This window comes from Etheostoma spectabile, chromosome 21, assembly GCF_008692095.1.
Source record: "Etheostoma spectabile isolate EspeVRDwgs_2016 chromosome 21, UIUC_Espe_1.0, whole genome shotgun sequence".
In the NCBI taxonomy this organism is placed as follows: Eukaryota; Metazoa; Chordata; class Actinopteri; order Perciformes; family Percidae; genus Etheostoma; species Etheostoma spectabile.
Window position 1 is genome coordinate 1,161,251 of NC_045753.1, and position 18,976 is coordinate 1,180,226.

The window sequence follows — 18,976 nt, forward strand, 5'->3', positions numbered from 1 at the left end:
GCTAGATGACAAGTCAGAGGAACACCAAAGTGACTACAATTCATCTTGAGGGGGACGTGAAGGTTTGTACTAGTGGTTTCACAGAGTAGTAGACAATTTGAACATTCAACTATCAAAACTACTAACCGCCTGTCACAGTAGTTGCAATGCGGTAAAATCACAAAAGTTTAACGAGAGAGAACTCTGTATTTAATTTTGGCGGCAGCCCTGCAGTAGATGACAAATTATGAAAAAGGATCTGTCTTGTGTATGAATATAAAGTTGTCACTCATTTTCAGAAAACAACGTGCTTTCCAATGCTGTGACTATTTCACACACACACATATATGTATATATACATATGAATATTTTATTATCTGTCGACTTTTAGGGAGTAGTTGGTGACTACTAAAATTCACTAGTTGTTAATGTCCTAGTTTGTAGCAACTCAAGGTCCAACCAGCTTGTAATGGAGCTAGATGAAAGGTCAGGGAATCATAGAAATGAGTAGGATTCATCATCTGGGCATTATGAATGTCCCTTCCAAATTTCATTGCAATCCATTCAGTAAGTGTTTTAGCTTTTAGCTATCGGTGGCACTAGAGGGGGACCACCAAATTCATTAAAAGGTGTCCTCTGGGCACCCAGGATATCCGTACCAAAGGGCAATGGCAATCCATCCAATACTTGGCGAGATATTTCAGTCTGGCCCAAAGTTTTCCAAAGCTTGACCAGTGCCAGAGGCTGTCGGTTTTGGCTGTTTTTGGGGGCTCAATCATGGAAAAAGTAATGACAAAACCACAGGCTTTATTTAGGGATCTTGAAGACAAATACCACACCACCGGTGGCATGTTTGTCTTTGGATTGCAGGGAAATGTCATCTGTTTGCAGTCATTTTAAAACACAGGAGAGGAAGCCTCTGACACCGCCAGTAAAGCACAACATTTTTCTAAAAAGCCTGTAAAATCCGGACAGTTTTTTTTTTTAAGCCAAAAAACTTGACCAATACGTGGGCTGCTAAGAAAATTATTGATGTCATTACTTCAGAGTTACTTTTTAAAGGAAGTTCCCGTTTGTTGTTGCCTGTGAAATTTTAAGCTTTTTGCAGTGATGATGGCTAGGAATAGTATTAGGAATAATATTAGGAATGTTGCAAGAGGTTTGTGTGTGGCGCTGTTATCATTTTAGATTGAATTGTAGTAGGACTCAACTGATCCGGGTTAACAATAGTAGAGACTCGCGATTCATTAGTCAATTTAAAGACTTGGGTAAAAGATCCAAGTGAATCAAAAAACATCTTTCACATGCATAGTTGGAAGTCTGTTGACCAAAATCAATAACACAATAGATCCAAAATGCGACGACAAGAGTAAGTGGATTTATTCCATATGCATAAATGTATAACGTTGGTAATGTTTCAGATGAAATGGTCATTGCAACATCAGACGTTAAATTCAAAACATCCAATTGCAACAACAACAACGCAATGCATTTAGCTTATGACTACTGTGAACACACTTGTAAAACGATGCGATCCTGCTGTGCAGTGTACAGCCACACGAGGTGAAGCACACCCCGCCAGGGATGGGATTGGAAACAGAATTCCTGTTATTAAGTTTGATCTATTTCATTGTTGTAAAATATACTAAAATGCTTGTTGGGATTTAACTGGGGCTATGCAGATTTGTGCCATGGCTTTTGCACCCATAGCCCCGGTGTACTGCAGTGCATGGTAAAACTTGTCTGACATACTGTATTTCCTTACACCATGCCTCATTTCCCTTTAAATGTAAAAGTAATAATACTCAAGAAGTGGATGGGGATAACTGAGAGATAGACTTCTAATTCAACGCAAAGTGTAGTTTATGATAAAGAAGACATATAAAATGTATATAATTACCACATCTTTGGAAATTCTTTATTAGGAATAACCCCTTAAGATGTGACATTGCGTTTTCAAGGGGGTCCTTGAAGGCAAAATATATACAGTACATTCACAATTAGACAAAACGGTACATGAAATACAAACGCAGCATGACACATCTGACACCAAATGGTAACAGCATTCTGGAGCAGTTGCAGAGATTTAATGACGCATGCAGGGTCACTTACTTAGCGAGGAAAGGCAAACTCTTCCTGATTTTGTACAGAAGCAATCTAAAGATGCTTATTTAATATGATGTAATGTTTACAGATAAACCTGAGAACACACAGGGTCACCCATCACTAGGTTCCTCACTGTGTTGAGTTGACCTGACCAATGTGTGAATAGGACACGGTGTTGGCATCCATTCCCCTGATGGATCCAAGTCTTTTTCAGGTTGAGATTTAGGAGATGACTTGAATTCCAATTCGGACAGCTTGCACCTGACAAGAACATTGGGGTGTCATTATTGATAATAGAAGCCAAGTGTATGACGGTGGCAAACTTCCATGTGTGGAGGGAGAAGAGGAGGGGACCCAGAATTGGGCCTTGTGGTATTCCTGTTACCAGGCTGTTTTCAGGGACAAGTCCTTTCCTTGTCCCCAGCTTGGGGACCTGTCCGGTAGCTTTAATCAGAAAGAATGCAGAGACTTTGACATTGAACCTTTTAAGGGTGCAAAGCAGGATCTGGTGGTTTACCATATTACACCCAGCAGACTCTTCCAGGAAATGATGTCAGAGGAAAGAGATAAGCACTTTGTTTCTCTTAACATCAAAACATGAAGAACCAAGGCAGTAAAGGGTTCTCTGAATAAAGACCTCCTTGAAAAATGCTAGCTATGCTTTTTTGTTTGGAAAGGTTCGTGGTTATGGACAATAAACAATAGTTAAGGTATGGTTACGGTCAGGCGACTAAAATACTTGTGGTGTGGAAACGTGAAAGTCAATGTAACTCCGGGTATAACTGGCTTGACATTCTCAAACTTGCCTACAAACCACAGACTGCACCAGGCCTATTAATAATTGAAGACACTGAGACGTGGTGCGTGCTTTAATAGGTCTGGAATCAGGTTACATAATGCTTCAGACAATTCAATAAAATTTCACATTCATTTCCAATTTTTCTTCAGTTTGAACAAAAAAATCCATTCTGATCTGAGCTAAAGTTATGTACTAAAACCCTCGAAACACTTAATCAGTGTTTTCATGACAATACGTAAATTAACCAAAGACACTTGATATGATGGGTTATATGTAGTGCTGTCAAACTTTAAATTTTTAATAGCTATTAATCACATTGTCATATTAATCACAAACTTTTGGTTTTAATATGTCTCATTTGTTTCTCATTGTAATGCTCTTATCATGGAAAAGTGGATCGGCTTGCTTTGTGCAAATGTTTTCTTTATTGAAAACAACATTGACATATGTACACATATATATATGTACATATATATGTACATATATATGTACACATACTGTATATATGTGTGTGTGTGTGTATATATAGCCTACTGTAGTGTTCAATTTTGCACCAACATTCTCACTTAATGTGATAACAATAATTAATGTCATAATCTCTCAAACAATGTCACACTGTCCATCAATCAAAGGGTGAAAATAATACTTGGACGAGAGGATGTGGGGGGGGGGCGTGGGGGGGGCATTGGCTGTGTGTTTGGCCATCACGTGGAATTTCAGACTGGATGTGCTGCGGTGATATGTTGATGATGATGAGGATGATGATGATGTGTTCCCACAGATCCCCTTGGTCTGGTCAGTGGAACCTTTGGTAACTTTTACGAAGGAAACTTTCCATCCAGAATCTTAATGGCGTCCATTTTGGCGTCTCACGCTCGCCATCCACTCAAAACGTAACGTTACTACTCTTTGGTCGGCTCGCGAGCCCAACCGCCGTGTGTGTGTGTGTGTGTGTGTGGTGTGCTTGTTGTTGTGTTTCCGATCCAGCTTGATCCGGTGGGTGTTGTAGTTTTTGTAACGTTTCCAGATGTTCCTATAGCATGTAAAAAAAACTAAAAAAGTTTGCTAGGCCAAAAAGAACGTTAATCTCGCCATAAAAAATAATTAACGCTGTTAAAATGGATTTGCATTAACGCTGTTAATAACGAGTTTATCTGCCAGTACTAGTTACATCGTACAAGAGATTATTAAAGAAAATGTCGCAAGATAGACAGCAATCCAGCATTTAGCAGGAATTACAAAAAATCTTGTGAAGTAGCAGATAGTCACTCATCTACTCAGTGAACAGTGCAATGTCTGCCCTGTTCTGCTTCATCGGCAAGAACCATAAAATGGAGACTAGAATCTTTTCATCTTTGTAAAACTGGACAGCTTCATGATTTCAGCATCCTAACAGAGAGACTATGGGCAGAGGGGGTTCCTTAAATGATTATAAGGCGAAACTCTCCAGGGAGGCACTCTCCCTTCAACAACACCAAGAGCCGGAGAACAAGCATTAATTCACAGCTGAAAAGAAGTATAATTGGTCATTTTCAAAATCGTTTTTAATTATTAAAACATGATTTCCGCCCCAGAAGAGATAATATCAGCCTTTTAAAAACAAGAGTGAAATCCAATTTTCCCTTCAGTCCACCGGGAGAGGGATGACAAAGGAAGACGTAGACTTTGTTATTAAAGTAGAGCTGGCCTCATTTCGACAGAGGCAGAATTCAGATTCAAAATGTTTGAAAAATGCGGACCATTATGGCCTGGTTCTCATTTGTCGTGCGGAGCGCTCTCTGGGGGAAATGGGTTTAGGGGACCTATGTTTTATGATCGTATCTGTGATTGTTGTGGGGGGGCTTTATTGTTGCATTGTATTGCTTTTCTGTAAACGAACAATATTGAGTACATGTTCTACACGGATACATCATGTTACTTTAATGTATAACAAAAACATTTAAACTAAATAAGTAATTCACATGTCCCTGCTTCAGTAATAGTAGTAAATGATTCTTAAAACAGCTTGTATCAATGTGTGAAATCTGTATGGAGATATGCTGTGTGTTTTATTACTATTATTATTTGCATATCTTGTAGTTACACTGACTGACATCAAAACTGTTGTTTAGTGAAAGACAATGAATAATTGAATAAACATGATGCAAACTACCACAGTGCCGATGGTAACAGGCTCAATAGACTTGACTGTGTGAACTTTCAGAAATAGCTGTTTGAGCTTACCTTCTTCTACAGAAAAGACAGCAAGGCTTCTGAAACCAGTTTTAAATTACTTTCTGACCTGGCAGTAAAATGGGATGCAACAGAGGCTTACATCTTAATACTTTGCATTGACTGATTTTTTTATGTTGAGGAGCATACTTTTTCTTTTTTTTCCTGTAAAAACTTTGTTCATCTTGTCCATGTACAAGGCATTTTGGTAATCCTGCTGTTTCCTCATTGTTACCTAATAAACCAGATGCAATGGTCCTTTTTACAGCATTGTTGATGCATTTTAAAAGTTAACGCATTACAGTAATATTAATTTTAGAAGTCAAGAAGGTATATAAAGCACAACCAATTGGAAATTTGGTAACAACATAACATTTGCAATGTCAAGTAAAGCGTTCCCACCCAAAATTAAGTTGTTGTTTTTTGGCCTCTAGATAAAACGCCCCGAGAATCCTGTGGCCAAGATCTGATGGCTGTGGAGTCTACTTTTTCAGAATGGGTATATCATTAGTATTATATCATGTTATATCATTGGGTATTATCATTGCTTTCAGTTCATCAAAGAAAGAACAAGAACCTATCAAGTAACGTTTATTTTTAAGAGCGCAAGATGATACATTTTAAAACACTCTACACAATTAAAATCACATCAGCAAAAGCAGATTTAACCCTCCTGTTGTCTTCGGGTTTTAAAAATGTCTATATCTGAAATATGGCTTTCTTTTTAACCAAATTATCACAAAAAGGATGGACTCCATGCAACTCTCTTTGCAGATAGAATATATCACTTTCAATGAATTTTGGGTGAAAACTGAAATGGTTTCACATCAGTATCCGGAACAAACTCATCCACTCAACATGCTTTCAACAATAAGTCATAATTTCTGCCTTATTAACTGAAATATAATTCTATATAAATGAGGGTTATTGACCATGTTTTCTAAAAAGTAGTGTAAAACTAGTGGTAGTAATGTGATGGTAGTGAAATAAAAAAAAAAAAATTAATAATGCGTTGAAAATGTCAAATGTCAACAAAAAAAAAAGAGTCCACAGAAGAAGCAGACCATAAGGGAGGAGGAAGAGTGTTCCAAAGTCTCAGTGCTACTGACTCGAAAGACTGATCACCACAGGTCTTAAGCCGGGTGCGAGGAACAGTCAATAGATTAAACATATTAGACATATTAGAGCATGCTGACAAATATGGTTGCTCAGCCACATATGCAGGTGACATTGTATTATGCAATGGGATTTACAATGGGATGCAATGGGGTGACATTGTAATATGCAATGGGATTTCTGAAATGCCTCATTGGGCTTAAATGAGAAATGAAGCTGGATATCGGCATATAACTGGTAAGCAATATTATATGTGTTCATGATCAGTCCCAAGGGAAGCAAATATGACGAGAATATCCGGGGCCCCAAAGCCGAGCCCTGTGGGACACCACATGACAGTGGAGAGGAGTCTGTAGCTTCTGTCACTGACACCTGATCTCACCAAATTCTGTGAAATGAACATGGCCCCTTGACCCAAAATCGGTGTCAGTTTCAGAGAATCACCGAAAATGCCGTGATGGGCCCAAGGAAAAATTCTGTGAAATTAACACGGCCCCTTGAACAAAAAACAATATTATGTATATCAAAATAAAGTTCAAGAGGTTTTTTTTTTCTTTTGTAAATAACTATACAGGGATAGAGTTCAACAGAGGAGTAAGGGACATTGTGAGATACTGAGACTTCTTCCTTCATCACTAGGTTTCCTTTACACAAGTCAATATAGACAGCTTGCCTTTGGTGGCACTCAAAACTACCTTCTATGTTTATACAGTATATTGATTGAAAACAGGTATCTTTCAAGCAATTAAGCAAGAAAAAGGAAATGTGTGCGTTTTCTTATTAACTAAAGAAGACATATCTTATGTGTAGCAATGCTTGACAAGCCCAGCTGTAAGTATTTTGGCAGATGGGTACCGTTGGTGTTGAAATAACAGGGATCATTAATACCCTGAAAGGTCCCTTTGCAGCCCCCTCAGTGCATTAACGAGTCTAGTGCAAATAGTGAGCTTTACTTTACAAAATCTATTTCCTTACCACTGCTGTTCTACAACTATGTTAATCACATCAAGTGATGCTAAGCTTTTTCTCAAACCGTGGGCTACATGATTGCTGACATAAGCAACGCCTGTCATCATCGTCACAGTTTGTCATTTTCTAAAAGTCTCTTTGCCATTTAGAGTCTATGTATCCTCCAGGAGTTGATGTATAGACTGTGTAACTGAAGCCAAAACATCTGGATCGCCCCCTGGTGGCTGGCTGCAGTTTTTCATAATCCCGCCCTTCTATGTTAGCGGATGGGCCAACAAATCAGAATTCATGTCAAATACATTTTTACCAAAGTTTCTGTCATTTCATGTAGTTCTGATCACATTGATGTTTGTTCAAGTGTTAATTTTACTGATCAGTTGGGTTTATCTTTGATGTTTTAAAAACGGGCTGAAACACCATGATTGACAGCTTTGATTGAATTATCATTGGTGGTGCGGGACTTTGATACCACGGCTCCACTGCTTGATCACTACTGCAAAGACTCTGGCTCCAACATGACAAGATGGCGGCACCCGTATCCAGTTTCTTTTGGCTTTACTTTTAGTGGAGATGTGGCATTCGTCATTATATACAGTCAATGGTTTTGATACAGCACACCTTGACTGACAGATGCTCAGCTAACAATCATTTATAACTCTCACCTTTGCTGACATGCACTTGGTTACATAATCTGCTCTTCCTGGCTTTTCCTTCATCTGTCTTCTGCACACCATCAATACACCTCAATTTGGAGATCATTATACAGCAGAGGTGTGCTTATTTGCTGATGTGGCAGCAGGCTATTCATAAGCATGCATTCACCTCTACTAAGGACAAATCTAATCTCACCCTCGCCCAATGTATCAGTGATTTTAACCCTCATGTGGTCCTCGGGTCAAATTGACTCGTTTTCCTATATCAGTGTTCTTTTTAATTCCCCAAAATAACATGACTGATTCCACTCTTTGCCAAGTACAAATCTCTACTTTCATTCATTTTAGGGCGTCTCATTCAATTTTATAGCACTTGAAAAAAACTCTAAGTGGTTTCCAAATATATTGAGTATTTCTTATTAGTTAGTCATTTTTCTAAAGACATATTCCAGTCAGTGATCATCCATCAACATCTTTTCCTTTAATTTTAGTCTGAATAATTCCTACTTTCTGCTTTTCTAACTCAAACATTAGGTATAATTTCCTATAAATGAGGTTTATTGACAATAAATTCCAAAAATAACTGATTAACTTTAGTTTTACAGTTAGTGTTACATAGTGTTGAAAACATCGAAAAAAGGGACAAAAACATAAGAAAAAGTTTAAAAAATAAAAATAAAAAAGCCTCAACAAAAGTGTTGATTTTTTAATTTTGACAGGAAGGACACACAAGGGTTAAATAAAGAATTTTATGCAACCCAGCATAGTCAATTTGTTCAGAGAAAGGTTTTTCATTTGCTAAAAGTATACTTATAGTAAAGGACTACCTTAGAAAGCTTCATTGTTATGACATGTTTAGCTTGCAGGCAATGGTGAGTACTGTGTTCTAGTGGTCTACGTTCACATTGCCCCTGGTTGCATCATTGTTGTCACTCAGCGCTCTAAACAGACACACCCATAGATCAATAGAGTGTGATGAGCCTGCTAATCAGTCCAGTCCAATATTTAAACCAAGGAGTAACAACAATGAGACAACGGCGTGACGTGCAGATCATTCAGTCTGCTTGGCTGCATTGTGTTAGCTGCTCTTCACATCTAGGCCTGTAACAATTATTACATAACTGTTGAAATCGCAATTTTTTAACGTGATTGCGGTTCCTTCGTTTAATCGCAATTGGAGCATTTTTTTTCATGAGATGGGTCAAGAATTTTTGCAATACCTGTGTGCATGCTGTAGTGACACAGGACAGGAGCTATCCTATGATCCTGTGGATTCTACCAAAGGACGCACCGCACGCAGTTGCAAGTCAAGTCGGCTTTCAAACATTAGAAATCTACCGAGGCACCTTTATGACAACGTGTTGTTGTAGCTTACTTTAAATATTTGGAGACAATCGGCATCCGCTAAAGTACTTGCTATTAGAAATGCAACTATTTGCGATTTTAAAGGCCATGACTTGTCTCTTTGGAGTTTTATTACTTATGGTCCCTAATACTGTACTGAGTTCTTTATATCACCTTAGTGTCCCCTAATACTGTATCTGAAGTCTCTTTTATATAGACCTTAGTGGTCCCCTAATACTGTATCTGAAGTCTCTTTTATATAGACCTAGTGGTCCCCTATACTGTATCTGAAGTCTCTTTTATATAGACCTAGTGGTCCCTAATACTGTATCTGAAGTCTTTTATATGACCTTAGTGGTCCCCTAATACTGTATCTGAAGTCTCTTTTATATAGACCTTAGTGGTCCCTAATACTGTATCTGAAGTCTCTCTATATAGACCTTAGTGGTCCCTAATACTGTATCTGAAGTCTCTTTTTATAGACCTTAGCGGTCCCCTAATACTGTATCTGAAGTCTCTTTTATATAGACCTTAGTGGTCCCCTAATACTGTATCTGAAGTCTCTTTTATATAGACCTTAGTGGTCCCTAATACTGTATCTGAAGTCTCTTTTATATAGACCTTAGTGGTCCCTAATACTGTATCTGAAGTCTCTTCTATATAGACCTTAGTGGTCCCTAATACTGTATCTGAAGTCTCTTTTATATAGACCTTAGCGGTCCCTAATACTGTATCTGAAGTCTCTTTTATATAGACCTTAGTGGTCCCCTAATACTGTATCTGAAGTCTCTTTTATATAGACCTTAGTGGTCCCTAATACTGTATCTGAAGTCTCTTTTATATAGACCTTAGTGGTCCCCTAATACTGTATCTGAAGTCTCTTTTATATAGACCTTAGTGGTCCCTAATACTGTATCTGAAGTCTCTTCTATATAGACCTTAGTGGTCCCTAATACTGTATCTGAAGTCTCTTTTATATAGACCTTAGCGTCCCCTAATACTGTATCTGAAGTCCTTTTATATAGACCTTAGTGGTCCCCTAATACTGTATCTGAAGTCTCTTTTATATAGACCTTAGTGGTCCCTAATACTGTATCTGAAGTCTCTTTTATATAGACCCTTAGTGGTCCCCTAATACTGTATCTGAAGTCTCTTTTATATAGACCTTAGTGGTCCTAATACTGTATCTGAAGTCTCTTCTATATAGACCTAGTGGTCCCTAATACTGTATCTGAAGTCTCTTTTATATAGACCTTAGCGGTCCCCTAATACTGTATCTGAAGTCTCTTTTATATAGACCTTAGTGGTCCCCTAATACTGTATCTGAAGTCTCTTTTATATAGACCTTAGTGGTCCCCTAATACTGTATCTGAAGTCTCTTTTATATAGACCTTAGTGGTCCCTAATACTGTATCTGAAGTCTCTTCTATATAGACCTTAGTGGTCCCTAATACTGTATCTGAAGTCTCTTTTATATAGACCTTAGTGGTCCCCTAATACTGTATCTGAAGTCTCTTTTATATAGACCTTAGTGGTCCCCTAATATTGTATCTGAAGTCTCTTTTATATAGACCTTAGTGGTCCCTAATACTGTATCTGAAGTCTCTTCTATATAGACCTTAGTGGTCCCTAATACTGTATCTGAAGTCTCTTTTATATAGACCTTAGTGGTCCCCTAATACTGTATCTGAAGTCTCTTTTATATAGACCTTAGTGGTCCCCTAATACTGTATCTGAAGTCTCTTTTATATAGACCTTAGCGGTCCCTGATACTGTATCTTCACTTCACTGACAGAAGTGGATATTTTGTACAGCTGTGAAGAGACACTTTCATACATGGACTCAGCATCAGCACGGTCTCTACACATGGACTCAGCATTGAGAATATTCTTTATATACGCAGAGTTTACTAAAAAGAAAGGTTTTAACAGACGACCAAGCGTGTTACATGACGCTAAAGGACACTTTTAGCGTCATATCAAAACAACAAAGGCACCTGACCAAATGTACGTATTTTACGAGATGGGAATGAAAATGTGTTGGAATACAATAAATCTTGATTAGGACGGAAGCAACACTTTTTTAAATTAAATTTTGAATGGGGTACATTCATAAAAAGAACCTGGGTTACATTTTACATTTTATATTTTGGCGAGAGTTACAATTTTAGTTACACATTTACAACTCAGTACACACTTGTAAGTGATAGCAGAGCTGATGCAAGCTGAGTTAACTGCAGAGGATTATGTGAACAGTGTTGAGGACTATTTGTCATTAATGTTTTGCAGAAGTGGCCCCTGTAATTAAATGGGTGTTTTATTATCAGCCGGCAATGATTGGTTTCATAGATTACAAATGTGTAGCATTTAGGTTCTCTTTAGAAAATCCAATTGCAGTACAAATGTGTACTTCATAACGGGTCAGCACCTTGGATGACAGTTATTTACTCATAATTAACAGGTACATTTCACAAAGTAACAAAGAAATCTTTATAACATCTTCCCCCAGTGCTGATTGGATGGCTACAGAACACTATCACAAGGTACTCATTTGGTCATTAGGGGCCAGACGATCGATCGATAGATAGATAGATAGATAGATAGATATTGATCCCAATAAAAAGGGAATTGATAGTTTTACAGCGGCAACATATCAGTCTCACAGCACAGAATATAAATATAAATGACATACTAGGATATGATATACTGTATATATATATATATATATATATATACACAATATACATGAAATAATAATATGATTAAATACAAGAACAAATATTTGAATATATACAAGTTGGGAATATAAAAATGTGCAACAGCTTAACTAGTTATGATATATTATTAACCTATTGTGCAGGTTGCACTTAGTGCAGTATTGTGGTGTCTCAGAAAGATAGATAGACAGTAAACTGTGGAAGTAACACCAGATTTCTGGGAGTGGTTAAAGTAGAAGAGAGAGAGAGAGAGAGAGAGAGAGAGAGAGAGAGGAGAGAGAGAGAGAGAGGAGAGAGAGAGAGAGAGAGAGAGAGATGCAGAGAGAGAGAGAGAGAGAGGATGCTGCAAAACATGCGGAAAAGCAGTATTCCTTTTTAATGCATCTGTTTTTTGGTGTTAGATGCAGAGGGACTGAAGATCACCAATTACTAGGTGTGTAGATTCCACCTAAATCCAACAATCTGTGACTTCCGCTGAGATTTATCAGAGGGCTTTCAGTTCAAATTTACAGCCATGTGCCGTCAGGATGACAATCACCGATGGCCTTCACAACTTGATAAACTGCTGGATGTTTCCAGGTCATACCAATCCTGAACGACTCGGGTTCACAGCGGCCACTGAAGAGACTGAAAAATATGTGAGGCGCTGTATTTTTATGAGATTAGATCCTTTACTTTAGGGGGATGTTTTAAAAATTGAAGCCAGGACTGAGCGCTAACTGTGAATACTGTAACTCATAAACTTGAGAACGCTAAATCCTACCTGCTTGGCTCTCTCTGTAAGCTTTTTATTATAAAGACACAGAGTAGGAGTCTGCATTTTACCGTTTACACACGCCCATCTTCTCTGAACAACACCTATTGATCCTCTTGTTGGTAGGGGTACAGATTCAATTATTGCCACTTTATCAAAGATGTTTTATCAATAGGAATATGGGTATTAATAAATGTACAACACTGACAAAATCAAAACGACCAGGGACCAATAATGAACTGTGAAAAGAGTCTCACACTGTAGGTGGCGTTCCCAATAAAACACACAACTTGATTCATTTGAATACTTAATTTGAAAAGAACCGACGAAGAGTGAATTTGAGCACTGACCGTGTTTAATTATTACAACACATACCCAAAATAATCACAAATAACTGCTTTTTAGAGTATAGGAGGATTTAGCTTCCAATCAATAATCCCTCTTTTAACAAAACTCATATACCTTACAAACTACAACAATGCAAAAACAAAGTCATGTCGCAGGCGTGGGTCTGTGTGAGTGAAAGAGGAGTGGGGGGGAAGAGAACACAGAGGTTGCCAGGCAACACGGTCAAGACGATCTGAGACAGGGGATTGCGGGGTTAGCTGCACAAAAGTTGGTTTGCCTCAAGAGGGCGGTAGTGGTCATCGCTGCTCATTGTGAATGTTTGTGTGTGTTTAAGGAGAGAGAGAGAGAGAGAGAGAGAGAGGAGAGAGAGAGAAGAGAGAGAGAGAGAGAGAGAGAGAGGAGAGAGAAGAGAGAGAGAGAGAGAGAGAGAGAGAGAGAGAGAGAGAGAGAAGGAGGGAAGGGAAACCCTTGGAAATCTTGATCTCTGTGAAAACAATCCCTGTCTTTGTTTACTAGAGATTCTAACCTAACCCGGAGTTCCAGCAGAAGCGGAGGTTCTGTTTAACGGGAGAGAGATTATTCTCTGCTCCGAGCGAACAGCTGACTCCGCTGAGCAAATAATCCCCCCCCCTCCATCTCCCCCCTGCCGGTGTTATGGCGTCTTTATATCACCGCCGTAGTTGAGTGATGAAAGGCAGAATTATGGCTTCGCTTGTACAGTAAACGTCTCCACGGCGGGAAGTATGTAACGCAGTTTGAACAGAAACGTCTCTGGAACAGGGATCCAATCACAGCAATGAATGGGCCACAGCGGCCTCTGTCAGACTTTTATTTTTTTAAGATTATTTTTGGCCATTTTAGGCCTTTAATGACAGGACAGCTGACGAAGTGGAAGGTACGGAGGCCAACAGGGGCAAACGCCCTGCAATTCAAGACAACACTTGCAAATGGACACAACACAATGCGCAGCATTTAGCGAATGCGCAGCAAATACTCACAACACAACCAAATACACAAACGCGTTGGAAATACAGAAGCGATGCAAAAAAAGCAGATGCAACAAAAGAAACGCTGCATGCAGATTACATAACTGAAGTTCTCCAGGCCTCTAGAGGGAACAGCTTGATCTTCGACCCCACAGGAGAGAGAGAGAGAGAGAGAGAGACGGAACATGTTTAATCCATAGACTGTATATGCATGCAGCAAAGGGCTTCAGGTCGGAGTCGAACCCTGGCCCGCTGCGTTGAGGAGTAAACCTCCATAAATGGGCACCTGTTCTACCAACTGAGCTATCAGGGCGCCATCAGATTAATAAATCACGTGTGCCACAATACGACAAGTATCAAAATCACATTAATGTCATAACACAATTGTCAGCATTAGCGGCCATTAGCATCAATAAACACACTAGTTCCAAAGTCTGCCCAGAACTACAAAAAGCCTCTTACTTTTTCGGTGTACAGTGTGCTAGTTTGTCTGGCGGGATTTTCCACAAAAGTTCAACTCTCGCCAGAGATTACCGGCCTGTCCTGTCCAGGGGAGAACAGGGCACGTTGCCATTAACCAGGGTGAATTTACCCTCTCTGCAGGTGATGTGAAATACTGAGTTAAGCATTTCACTCGGATCCTTTTGTATCACGGAATATACTGACGTCTCACTCGGCCAGCGAACGGTGCTAGTTGATTTTTGGACAGCACTGAACGTTGCACCCTTCTTTCAGTAGAGAATTACTAGTGAAGAGCCTCGAGATCTGGTCAAGGTTTTATCTGTCTCCGCCGCCTAGTGGCAGGGTGGTACATTCAAAGACCCGTAGCCAATGGGAAGTCTTAGCCTTGCCAAATGTGTGAAACCCCGCTGTTCCACCAGTCTGCCATGGTTCTCATGTTTGAAGGTACTGTACATTCTCCATTTTGGAGACTTCTGGGTGTCGTGGTAGAACGTTCCAGGCTGGTGACTTCCCTACAGGCTGCTTCTCTGTCTCAGAGGAGGCTTCAGGCCTGTGGCTTGTCTCTTTGCTTCAATGTCGCACGGACCGCAACAAGAAACCCTTCCTACCACAGTCAATAAAACTTATTAACGCTGAGACTAGACTGCTAGATAAGACTCTGAGACACCACAATACTGCACTAAGAGCAACCTGCACAATTGGTTTATTTACATATTTATCATACTAATTAAGCAGTTGCACATTTTTGTATTCCCAACTTGTATATATTCAAATAGTTGTTCTTGTTTTTATTATTATTTGTACACTGCAGATCCTGTTTTCCCCCTGTGTGTTTAGGTCTCTGTTTTATCTCCAGAGTGAGACATCTCACTTCTTTACTATCTTTATTGGGAGTTGCACATGCTCAGTAGCTCGGTAAGATCCCATCAGCTAGATAACTCTTTCTCCAGCTTTTGTCAGTCCAAGGCAGGATTAGCTGGGAGACTTCCTCTAGACCAGGGCCACTTGTGGAATACCTGCACAACAGGGACAGGAAGTAGTTCTTTTGGAGATTATGGTCAACTAGTGGCTGTTGGAGCAGTGTTTTTCTATTGAGAACGAGCTAGCATGCTATGGTTAGCCACCTCGTCTCGGCCAGTGACGTAGACTTAGACTGAAGATAGAGACAGAAACCGGATCTCACTCAGAACTGCATAGATAGTTTTTTTTTTCAAGTGTGTTTGCGTGTGGGAGCACCAGACACACAAAATAACCCCCCCAAATCCCAGAAAACGTGATTTATTTTCATGATCTGAGCACTTTAAATGATATTCTCTCATAAAGAGAAAGAGGGAAGGAGGATCTGAGCACACCCACATCCTCAAACACTCATCCCTCATTAAAATCAAAAACACAGCCGCCATCTAGACCACTTCATGTCACTCTCTTCATTAGTGTGTGTGCTAAGAGCACAGATGGGGAACTTTATGACAAGCCACTTGCAACCAGCAACATGTCATCACCACGGAGAGGGGGAAAGGAAGCATTTATCTGGGGTGAAGAGCTCCACCGAGGGCACCATTAATGCGGCACATTTGATTGTCTCTGCACTTCCTCTCCCGCTGCCACGCCGGCTTCCATGTCTTGATTTTATCACCGGTGTTCCTGCTAAGTCGTTTGTAACGGCTTCTCCAATCACTGTGTGAGATTTGAAAAGCTTGATATTGACTCAGTAATCAGATTGCTAGCCTCTTATGTTCAAGAGCCCACGGGAGTCCCAACCCAATGTTCCCCAACACAAAACACTTCAAAATCAAGGAGAGGCATATGGAAGACTTTGAAGGCAAATAGTATGGATTTAATTGAAGGCACTGGTTACTGACTTTCTGTTTCTCCGCTAAAAAGGTTGTTACCTCATCATTCGAGTGAACAAAACCCTGAAATAGTATTAAACTAATCTGAAAGACTGCACCACAGATTTACCTTTGCACTTGGACAATTTGAAATCAAAATGATAAAAACATATTGTCTTTTTTAGACCACACATTCTCGCCTACATTACAGACAATGCAACAATGATTGGGTGTGTCTTCTAGTAGCAATTAATGTGGCCTGGAGCCTGTAGCCTGCAGCAGAGAGAGGAGAGAAGATTGCTTCTTTCTAACTCCACATCCTCCACAATCCGTCCCTATTGGTTATTTCCAGTCAAGCACCATCTTTCCCTAAAATTAACTGATTTTACCTGTAAAATCTGTACCTGTACCTAACTAAATCTTAACCTTAGAGAATTTGCTAGGCCCAGGCAATCAGTGTTGGGCAAGTTACTTCCAAAATGTAATATAGTTAGCGATCTATGTTGTGCATATAGAGCATATTATTTTTGGTGATTCCACTAGAGGAACATCAGAAGCCGGGTTAAGTCCCAGCTGTTTGCCTCAAAGTTTCTTTCGCTGCTTCTGCCTTTGAGGACTGCCTACTTGGCAGCACTTCACTGATGGAAACCGGATCCAGGGAAGTGACCCAGCATGCCTCCTCTCCCCAATTTCACATTCATAAAGCTGGCTCCAATTCGGAGCTCACATTTTAATCCAGATTTGATTTATAAAAGGCCACCGTGTGCTGGAGCTCCAGACAGGTGATCCATTACCGTTTGTAATGTACTCTACACGTTTCTTAAACATATTCAAGGGATTCTTAATCAAATTACCAAGGACAGAATACTGTGACTACATTGCTGTTAATGGGTCAGTGGAAACTAAAAAAAAAATGGAACACAGTTATAAAACCAAGCATTTGATTTAGATTTTCTTTGCATTTGATGCGTTGCTCAATGACAATCTTAAGATTTTTTGTCTGGTGACTTCGGAGCCGCAAAATCAGAAGGTGATTTGGCCGTGATTCAAAGCTGAATGTTCTCCCTCCCTAAATTACAGATTTTTGAGCCGCCGCACGCTGCAACTGTGGAGATACTAACGGAGATATTTCAGTGAAAGTCTGGGGACAGAAACGGAGACGTTTCGAAGAAGATGAACACTAACCCCGTCTGATAGAAGATCAACAGACAACAGGATGGAATTCTTTAATTCTCTCATCAGATCGACAAAACATGACAGACAATTTCCTGTGGCAGTCCCTCCTGGTGTGCAGAAGGCCTTAATAAGTCTGCAGACAGCCAAGATGTCCTCGCAGCAAGCTCAGAGCATTCATGAAGAAATGATTTGAGGAGAGGGTTTTCCACCAGGCGGGTCTTTTGGAGAACAAGGTTTCAGGTGAAGCGTGGCTGACGGTGGGATCCCCTGAGCTGCCAGGCGGCCAAAAGGAGGCCGAGGAGAGAGGTCTGTTGGAAGAAGATGCAGGTCTGTCGCGGTGAATCTGTCGGTGCAAGTAGAGGGGAAGAGTTCTTGTCTGATGGGGCTTTAAAATGTCTCCCGTCCTCCGGGCAACCAATCAGGAGGCAGCAATCATCTCTGCTGGACCAATCCGGTGTGCGCACCTGTTCGCCATTATCTGTGGTTAGGAGATCACCTACTATAGCTGGGTGAGAGATATAACCCAAAATGGCCTCAGGGTCATAAACAATAGTACATATTTAAATGTATTAAATTGTCAAGAAATGCATTCCTTTTTTAAAGTTCACATTGTTTTTGTTAAAAAAAAAAAAAAAAACTGTTGATGGACCCAGGAGGAGACAAAGATTCATAAGGTGTAACAAAAAGGGAGTTTATTCACAAATTGGGTGTGGAGGTTTGGATGGAATCCAGATTCCAGGCAGAGAACTGGAACCGAGCGGTGGAGTGTGGCTTGTGAAGATTAGCTGAAAGATGAGGCAGCGTGGCAAATATCATGGTTGAAAAGGGCACTGGAGCTCTGAGCAAAAGAGAAAAACACACAGGTGGTTAAAAGAAATCCCCCCAAAAAACTCAAAGATGATCAGTACTTGGGGCGGGTTCTAGCTCCCCCAGTGAGAGCGAGCGCCCCACGTCCGCCGGCTTGGACTCTGTGTCTCTGTCTTTGCTATGTGTAATCCCCTCTCTCTCCTTTTCCTGTCCATCCACTATCAAATAAAGGAAAGTAAAGCCTCAAAAAGTAGGTTTTAAAAAAATAATAAAGATTTTAGTACTTTATGTACAAGTGGAGCAAAACACTGTTCACTGCCGGGGCAGCGAGGAATCCTGGAGCTTCTAAGCAGGCAGGTAACAAGGATGATTGTCAGCAGGTGTGGAGGAAACCCAGGTGCCCATAGGACTGCCACGCCCACACAGAAAAACTCCACACACAAGCAATAAAGCACTAAATAACAACACAGCCATGGCCACATCATCACAGTTTCTGTCCTCTATCTTAGAGTTTTTTTGTTATTTGTGCGGGCAAAAATCCTTGATTATGCAGCACGTTTTCTTAAAAGAATGCGATGGAATATGTGGGGTATTTCTGCAATTTTATGTGATGAAATCGGGGGAACTTGCAAAAACTGCAGTTTGATGAAAAACAGACTTTGTCTTGTCGCGTAACTACGTCACTTCATAACGTTCCCATGGCAACAGGGGAAAAGGC

General features: G+C 40.0%; 2 long non-coding RNA genes across 2 annotated transcripts in view; one reads left to right on the forward strand and one right to left on the reverse strand.

The window, feature by feature from the left end:
- Positions 1-14,481: 14,481 nt before the first annotated feature.
- On the forward strand, positions 14,482-18,915 carry LOC116671050 (uncharacterized). The gene is made up of 3 exons (XR_004327175.1): positions 14,482-14,492; positions 17,773-17,778; positions 18,768-18,915. It is a non-coding gene; the product is annotated as an uncharacterized LOC116671050 (long non-coding RNA).
- The window catches only part of LOC116671047 (uncharacterized), a 36,446-nt gene continuing 36,374 nt past the window's right edge, over positions 18,905-18,976 (reverse strand). Inside the window, exon 7 of the long non-coding RNA XR_004327172.1 lies at positions 18,905-18,915. This is a non-coding gene — a long non-coding RNA (uncharacterized LOC116671047). The remainder of the gene's footprint in view (positions 18,916-18,976) is intronic.